The 9,249-nt window shown below is 37.3% G+C and overlaps 1 pseudogene; it reads right to left on the reverse strand.

Annotated features, from left to right (window-relative positions):
* Window positions 1-3,474: 3,474 nt before the first annotated feature.
* LOC113710154 (trimethyltridecatetraene synthase-like) lies at window positions 3,475-5,319 on the reverse strand (annotated as a pseudogene).
* Window positions 5,320-9,249: the final 3,930 nt, after the last annotated feature.

Genomic DNA, 9,249 nt, shown 5'->3' on the forward strand with positions numbered 1-9,249 from the left:
TCTTGAGGTCAGGTTTGGCCCCTCCTCAAAATCTTGGTATCTTTATTTTATTTAGTTAATAAAAAAGTGGAACATTTGACCAAAAAAAAGTCGATAAAACTTGATTCCAAACTAAGTTTGCGATTACTTTTTAGCATGAAATCACCACGTAACCTATATGTAGTCATTTTTTATATATAAAAAGACCGGGTTCCACTTTTTGGTAAAAAAAAAAAAGAATATGGTTCAGGTTAGATTCTACTTTTTTAGGGATAAAAATAAATATGAATCAAATCATTTATTTAACTACAAATAGAATCTTTTTGCCCAAAAAAAAATAATCATATGCGAATCACGTGATGGATATAAGATAAAAAGTAAATGAAAACCTAAGTTGGGACCAAATTTTACTCACTTGATTCTGTAAGGGATGTAAAGTTATTATTATAAAAATGAAAGTCGAAAAATTCATTTAACAAAAATGTAAATGATGTTTTGAACGATTTTTTCCTTATTTAATGGATTTCTACACTTTAGAAGATATTCTCATATTTCACATGGATTTTTTTTAAAAAAATTTTCGTTAAATGTGGAATCTTTATTCTCCTATGATGAAAGCTAATGTGCAACTCTTAGAAATAAGGAAGTGTTTGGCAGGTGACTTTTAAGTTCAATTATAACTCTACATATTGATTTTTAAAGCCTCTACGAATGAGTTAATGAGTATAAATACTCGTTCCCTAAATTTAGCGGTTATATATATATATATATATCACTAAATTGGGTATAATTTTTTTTAATCAAATTGGGTATAATTTTGATTACCCACCCATTTTAAACATATTACTATGAAAAATTAAAAAGTGAAATGGTTATAAAAAACATTATTATCACTCCACTCTTTTTAAACCCCTTGTAGTTGTCACCCCTTCCCATCCATCCCTTCCCTCCCCTCCGTCTCCTTACCTTTCTCAACTTATTTCTTGTTTAGTCTCCTTCTTACAAAATTCGACTACCATTCCTTATAGATTAATCTTTCTTACACTGACAGTATATACATTATCAGCATTGAATAATAACAACGATGCAAATTTTGAATTTGAAATTCAACTTTTGTACACATGTCATGTATCGAACGATGATAGCGTATACACTGTCAGTGTATCTAAGATTTATCCATAACTTATGGCCAAACATGGTGCATCACCTGGTGGCGGCCAATGCTGGGCGTACAAGCCAGAAAAAATTTGTCGAGCAGCAATGGTAACACAAAAATCACAGAAAGAAATTTGTTGATTGGCGAATAAGATGATACGTGGAGATATTTGTTCATTTAGTGGGGTTCTAGTTATAAAAAATTTCATAGATTTGGTATGTCTTCGTTGAAAAGTAAGATTTGGACAGCAGAAATTATGCTAAGAGCAGATACCGATGCTTGCTGAAAAATAACCTGGTTTCTTGCTCTCCACAATTGCTACACTACGCTAGCAAACACAAGTCTCCAAGTTTTTTACAGACGAAGTTTCATTTTTGGGGTTAGTAAAAAAAAAATAAATAAATATAGTGAAGTATAGCGAACATTTTCGTAATATTAATTGCATTGGTACTCATTATGATAGAAAGGGCTCAATTGCGAGTAAAGAATTAAACATGGATCTTTTAGAAAAATAACAATGAAAGTATCCTAACAATTTCTAGTTCTTTTGTGTCAACACTAAGGCGACTTGTTTTAGCAATCACTGTCTGGCATATTTGGCAAGAAAGGAAGAGCAGGATATTTCGGGATTCGTCGGCAGGAATTGTCAAATTTGTGGAAAATGTGATCAAAGTGATTTCTCCAAGGACCAAGACAAATTGGCAACTGATGCTTGAGTGGTGCTTGGATCAAGACTGTTTGGTGGATTAAGCTACTGGAATTTGGTTGTTTGTTCTGTCTGTTTTTGTATAGTGTAGATATTACAATAGATATTGTGATGTAGTAGGATTTTGTTTCCTTTGTAAAGTTACAATTCACAGATCAATAAAAGAAAATTTCCCTTTTGCCCGAAAAAAAATTATTAACTAACCAATATGGAAGTTAGAGCACTTAAAAAAGCTCAAAGAATTGTGTAAAGATAACAAGGAAATAATTTCGACAATAAAAACAATTTAGGGAGAAATTACTATCAACCTAAGTAGCTTGAGTTGATTACTAAAGACTTTATTAGTACTACTTGACCAGATCCCTGCGCGAGGCGCTGGAATGGAGTGCCCATGGAGTATTCTTGTTGAGAATTTTTAAGTTTAAAATTTAATTTTTAAGTTTACTATGAAACAAAAGTGCCGTAGGTTTTGTCCAATAGATTAGCAAGATTGTCAAAGGGATACATCAAAGAAACCATCTCCAATAGATTTTACAGATCACGTTGATCATCTTTGGATAAAAGATTATTTGAAAAAATATTATAACATTTTTTGTGGTGTAATGCATATGTAATAAAAAGGTAGTTAAAAACATAAAAAAGATGGTTAAAAGATATATTTATATCATAAACAAAATATTGTTTGAGAAAAAAATTTGTACCCGAACAAACCCAATACCAATGCATCCTTTCTCCTTTAGACGCTTCAAAGAAATTAAAAAATGGTACAATTTTAGAGTAATCAATATTACCTATATAACTATTCCTACTTTTTCTGAACTTTCCAGACTCCCTCGGTAGATTCAAAAAGGAGTAAAAGTATATTTATCAAAATAATCCTACATATGGTCTCAAACATATTTTGATGCTCAAGATTATTTCGACTGGACCAGACTTTGAAAATTTAAATAGATATGATGCCTTTCAACATATCAAAGTTATGAAATTTGATGAATTAGATATAAAGATTTACCCTCAACGAAAGAAATATAAATATTTTTTCTAAAGATAAAATATATTATCAAAGAGCCTTGGAATAAGGATTATGGGGGATGATGGCATTGGAGACGAGTTCTCCAAGTTTCTTCGCGTGTAAGTTGACCGAAATTTCGGGCTCTATGATCCGGTTTAAAGCCCAAGAATGAATATACGTGGGTGAGAGGGCAAAACTGATATGCCCAGAAAAAGAATAATTAGGATCTTCATTTCCATCTAGGCCGAATATCTTCCTAGCTTGAGGGTATTCATTCTGACTCGTGACTCAGACTTGTTTTGTCTTATTTATAGGTCTTGTATGATTAGGGTGTACAAACCAATCATAAATTTGCCTGTCAACTCTGCTTTCGTAAATGTTACTTTTGTTATCCAGAATTTAAACAGATTTGAGGCCCTGGTTGAGTGCCTTGTTTGTTTCTCAAATTTTTGAGATACCTATTTCCGTTGCATACCTATTTTCTTTGCTAACAAGGGAGAGTCAGTTTCTACTCTGTGCAATCTTCATTATTTCCATGTCAATTTTTCCATATGTCATTATTGCGATATTTTGCCTGTTTGTTTTCTAGCAAAAAAATAAAAAATAAACTTGATTGTGACATTTTGTTTTATTTCACAACAGAATTCACCAAAAGCAATTTAAAGAAAGAAAGAAAGAAAAAACTTGAGTGTGACTTTTATTTTATTTCACAATGGAAATTACCAAAAGGAACATATTGTCCCGTTAAAGTTTATTTATTTAGGCCAATTATACTGTCTCGACTCCTAAGCTCTCACCTAAAATGAGCTAAATGATATAATAGGAGAGCGGAGAATGAGTTTAACAGTTTACATATACAGAGTAGGAACATATTTCAATTTTCCCTAGAATCGTACACGCTAATAGAGATTGACCGGCAAACGTGGTTCTGGGATCATAGCAAGTGAAATCCTTGGATGAGTTGAGATACCATAGAGTTCTTCCGTGCAAATTTCTTCTGGTTTCATGCCATGAGGCAATTTCCAGTTGAATCCATGCAGCAAGTTGGCCAACATTGTTCCAACAAGTTTGAGTGCAAGGACATAGCCTGGGCACATCCTCCGACCTGAGCTAAAGGGCAACAGCTCAAAGTTATGTCCCTTGACGTCAATATCCTTCCCCAAAAACCTCTCTGGAATGAATTCGTCAGGAGAATCCCAATACTTTGAGTTCCTCCCCATACTCCATGTGTTTATAAACACCGTTGTTCCTTTAGCAATGTGATAACCGGCTACAGTGCAATCCTCAAGGGCATAATGGGGTGCAAGCAGCGTTGCCAGTGGATGTAACCTAAAAGTTTCCTTTATGATCGCCCCTAGAAAAGGTAGCTTTGAGAAATCAGCCTCTTCCACCCACTTATCTCTCCCTATCACACTATCAAGCTCTTCGGTTGCCTTTTCAATGAGATGTGGATGTTTGAGAAGTTCATTCATTGCCCATTCTACTGTGGACGCCGAGGTATCGGTACCACCAACAAGCAAGTCCTGGACATGATCAAATATTGGTAAAGTTAGTCCTGCCATGATCAAATGCTGATGAAGTATCATGCTTGACAACATATTGAAGGCAAAAAACCTCTTAATCAGAATAAAAAAGACAGTTATGTTTAATGGCACATTGTACTAAGCTAAAGTGCTAGCGTTAAGATTCAGTAAGTTAAAGAGGTAAAGAGATCTGGAAATTTGATTAAACAATGAGAAGAAATAGCACCAGAATTAGCCCTTTCATCTGATCTCCGGTGAGTTTAACCTGGAGATCAGGATCTTCAGTATGTTGCAATAGAATGTCCACCATGTCCTTAGGGATAAAATCTTTCTCCGTTTTCCTCCTGGCCCGATGATCATCAAGCACATGGTTATGGAATCTATCAATTTCTTGTAAAGTTCTTTCATTTGCTTTACGTAACCTTGGAGGTCAAATCTGTCGAGCCACGGAATCCAATCCCCAATATTGAACACACCACCCAGCAAAAACCAGGTATCTATCATCTCTTGGAGTTCTTCAAAGGTAACTACAGATCCATCCCCTTCAGATTGGGCAAAGTACTTGTTACTCAAAACCATTTGGCTTGCAGCGGAGAGTGTAAAACGGATTAGATGATCTCTCAAAACTACTGGCTTTCCTGAGAGAGCATACAAACGAGACATGAAAGCATGCCTTTCCTTAATGCGTATGCTCTCGTAGGAGTCAAGTCGTTTTGGACTTAATATTTGGGTTAGACCAATTTTACGAACTTGTCGCCAGTGTGGACCATATGGTGCCCATAACATGCCGGAGCAGTTGTAGCTAGTGTATTTGGCAGCAGCAGTTGTAGGCCGAGAGGCGAAAATGTTGTCATGCGTTTGCAAGAATTCTTTTGCCATTTCAGGGGATGAAGCTACTACAACAGGGCTGGAACCAAGTTTTAGTTGCATGATTTCTCCATATTTCTGGCTATGTTTTCAGAACCGGACCGGATAGCGACTCGGCCGAGGTTAGGGGTCAGGGGTCAATGGGTTCGACCGGGGGTCGATAGGGGTCGAACCGGATGACGTCATAAATAAAAATTATTTAAAAATTAAAATATTATATATATAATATCTAATAATATATTGATATTAATAAAGGTATATCCATATATATTTGATGTTTTAAATATATTTAACAAGAAAATACAAAGAAATTAGAACAATCAAGTAGCAATTTATATTATTTAATAAATATTAACAAGTTTAGAATTAAAATTATGAATTTAATTGAAAAATAACATCAAATTTTAGGACAATATTTATAAAGTATCAAATATTTGAGGTATATCAATAAGTTTTAACAATTTAGGGGGTCAAAACATAATATTAAAAAGTTTGAATTTTTTTAAAAAAAAATTACTGTTGAACCGGAAAAACCGGGTTTTTCCCGGTCAAACCCGGTTTCTGACCGGCTTTGACCGAGTTTTAAATTTCCGGTTTTTTAATGTGACTCGGACCGGCTACCTGGCCGGTTCCCGGTTCGACCGGCCGGTCCGGTCCGAGTTTGAAAACAGAGATTTCTGGGACAACAAGTGCAAGGATTGGTGTGGGATTGAACCGAGGAGGTTTAGGTTGCCAATAATAGGCCATGGTTTTGGTCCAGGTGGATGATTTAGCTTGAGGCGTTTGTGAGTGAATGCTTTTGAGAGAAAAGCAATGTTTTCAAACCCGGACCGTCAATCGAACCGGTGAGATGAAAGGGTCGAGGTTCAACCGGTCGGAACGGTTCAATAAATAAATAAATAAATAAATATATATATAGACACACACACCTAGACCTATGCATAGAATAAGATATAAATACTGAACCACAATACTGTAATTGTTTTAGAATTTACTGCAATTGCAACAGGGAAATTTTGGTGTATTGAGAAAAAAAATAAAAAAACCCCATCTCCATCACCACTAGGAATGGCAACCGGGGGGGTGGAGTGCCTCATCCCGTTGCCCAAACATTCCCCCCTCATCGGTGCCTACTTGGGCTAAATAGAATAAATGTATAATTAGTAAAAGTGTAATTGGTAATTCAGTATAAATGTATTAGTATATATGTAATGCACATGCCAAACTCAAGCTGAAATTGGGCTATCCAACCAATTGTACCTGATTGAAAACTTTATAATAGCACAAGAGGTGAATTGATTCAATTAGACATTCATGTGAAAAAGAAACATTTTTTGAGGGGGTGGGGGGTTTAATTAGAATTAACCCTTATGGTGACTATGGGTGACTAGTGTAATAACATGAAGAAGAAGGGCAACTTTTTTGAATGTGACCAACGTAAGATGAAGCAAGATGGAAAAGTTAAAAAGTGGGGTGGGCTATTGATATTTCAGCTTTCCGGAAAGTGCCAAATTCCAATTCCTTGATGAGAGTTGGCGCCAGAGGAAGGGAGAAAAGATGCACGTAAGGATGAAGCAACTGGTGAGCATGGGGTTCCTCAACTCTCTGGCTGCTGAAGCCTGAAGCTGTAAAGGCCGCCGGCGGCGACATCGTTAAGGCCACCGACTGGATTCTCAGCCGCAGCCAAACAACACCCAGTCCTCCTCATCGTCATACTGCTGATACTGCATATTGCTGATACTGCAATATAAACTGCAAGCTTCGGACCTCGGTGCTTCCTTTTTGCTGATTGCTATGGATCAAATTGGAGTTTGGAGAAGGAAATAGAAACGGCAGGCAAGGCAATTTTCGGCAATTGCAGAGAGAGCCAGAGAGGAACCCAGGACGACTGAAGCCGCGAAGCGAAGTGCGAACTGCGGCGAAGAGGAAGACTGAAGTGAAGTGAAGATTAGGGTCCGGTCAAAATTGAAAATTTTGTCAATTTTGACTCAAAAATTGGAAAACCGCGGTTCACGGTCCGATCCGGTTTTGAAGGTTTGAACGGTTTTTTACGAGTTTGACCGGTTTTTTATCCAAGTCAACATAAGCTATGGACCGGACCGGACACATGTCCGGTTCGCGGTCGAACCGGTCAAACTGGCCGGTCCGGTCCGGGTTTGAAAACATTGGAGAAAAGCCAATGCAACCAGCCATGCCAAGGCTAAGAGTAGCCAAGTGCTTTCCATCAGGGCTGAATAGCAAGTTAGGGTATGGCAATGAACTCCAGTGGGGGTTTTATAGACATGGTCAAGTTTGATAAGGTTAATCTGTAGGGGCCACATGCAGTGGCTTTGAATTATTTCTTGGGGGCAGGATTTGCTTTTAATTTACCCATTCACAATAATTTCATTGTTTTCCACATTTTTTTTCATCCCGCGTTTATGCACGTACCTGAATAGTTGCGGCAGCCGCCTTTATATTTTAATATATATTGCAAAACAAATGACCAAATCCACTGATCCTCTTCGTACCTCACCCAGTTGATGCCTTAATTTGCTGCCATTTGTTAATCAAACAGCAAGTAAAGCTAAAACATTAATTTAACAGTAGCTAGTACGATTATATTGATCATACAATTAATTAGTTTCCAGAAAAATGAAACAAAAAGGATTATTTGTTTAAAATTTGATCACTTTTTTTTTTGGGATAAAGGAAAAAAAAGAAAGAAAAGAAAAAGATGTGTACTGAAGTTTGGTATGATGCATCATCAAAAGGGACAAGGCAGAAACTAAAGCACCGGAGGTTTGTTTGGATTGTGTTTTATTTCCCCAATTTTTTTTTTTATGATAATTTTTTTTTTATTTATAACCGAAAAAGAGTACATCAAATTAAAGAGGGCCAAACCTGACCTCTGTTAAAGGAAAAGAAACATCTAATGATAAAAAATAAAACGCGCATATGAAGGAATTTTAAAGACATAACAGATCAATCCAAAGAAATTATCCACACGAAGGTGCCCCACATTTGTGTGACTGCGAGTGAGCATGGGGATTTGGTTTGAGATCTTGACGTGTTTGCATTGTTTTACCTTTTTTTGAAAGTTGTTTTCTCGCTTTCTTTGAAATCACTTGGGTAAATTGCTCTTGAACTAGGCATTGGTCTTGATCTTTGTGATTTTCGCGATGTGAATCGTCGTCTTCTTCTTCATTTTTGTTGTCATTGCATGTTATACTTGAACGAATAAAAGGAATTTGATGTGGTCGGGGAACTGTACCATGTAATTTTTCCCATTTAATCTCTTCGAACACATCTTTGAATTGTGGCACTGGATCTTGAGGCATTGTTGTTTTCGTTTCTGTTCTTGTACTTGTACTCGTAACCACAAGGGGCGGTACATCCTCAACCCCATGCAAGGCACCATAAAGAATTTTGGGCTCAGCGGTGTTGACCTTTTGATGATTATCATCTCCCAAATTCTGCTCCTCAAAAGCTTGGGACCCCTCACTTTTATTCCAATTAGAATTGTCAGCATTTTGATTTCTCAATGAAGTATTGTCGGCCATTTGCTGCTGACCATCTCTCAATATTTGCTCCACTAAAATATGGGACCCCTCACAATCATTCCCGTGGGCATGGACTGCAAATTGATCGAATGGTCCCTCCCTTTCATCATCAGCAACGGACTTTGCTTTTGCAACAGTTTCGGCAGCTTCTGTTTGTCGTCCATCCTTGACAGCTTCTTCCTTGCAGCTCTCCCCTGGCACAACAGCCCCCTCTTTGGTGCGTATGGGCTCCACCATGCCCGGGCCAACTGCCACATTCAGCTCCCCCAGCACCAACTCTCCAGTATTAGCAGTCCCTTCCAGCACTTCCTCTGGTTCGCCAATCACGCAGTCAGACATAGCGTGAAGAATGGCATCAGCAGCAACCTCTATCCCCTTCTCCACGAGCGCAACCGTAGATCCTCCAAGCTGGTTCAGTAAGCACGACGCATCTCCCACAGCAGTAGTCTGGGTGTCAACGTGCC

Source organism: Coffea arabica, chromosome 9e (assembly GCF_036785885.1).
Source record: "Coffea arabica cultivar ET-39 chromosome 9e, Coffea Arabica ET-39 HiFi, whole genome shotgun sequence".
In the NCBI taxonomy this organism is placed as follows: domain Eukaryota; kingdom Viridiplantae; phylum Streptophyta; class Magnoliopsida; order Gentianales; family Rubiaceae; genus Coffea; species Coffea arabica.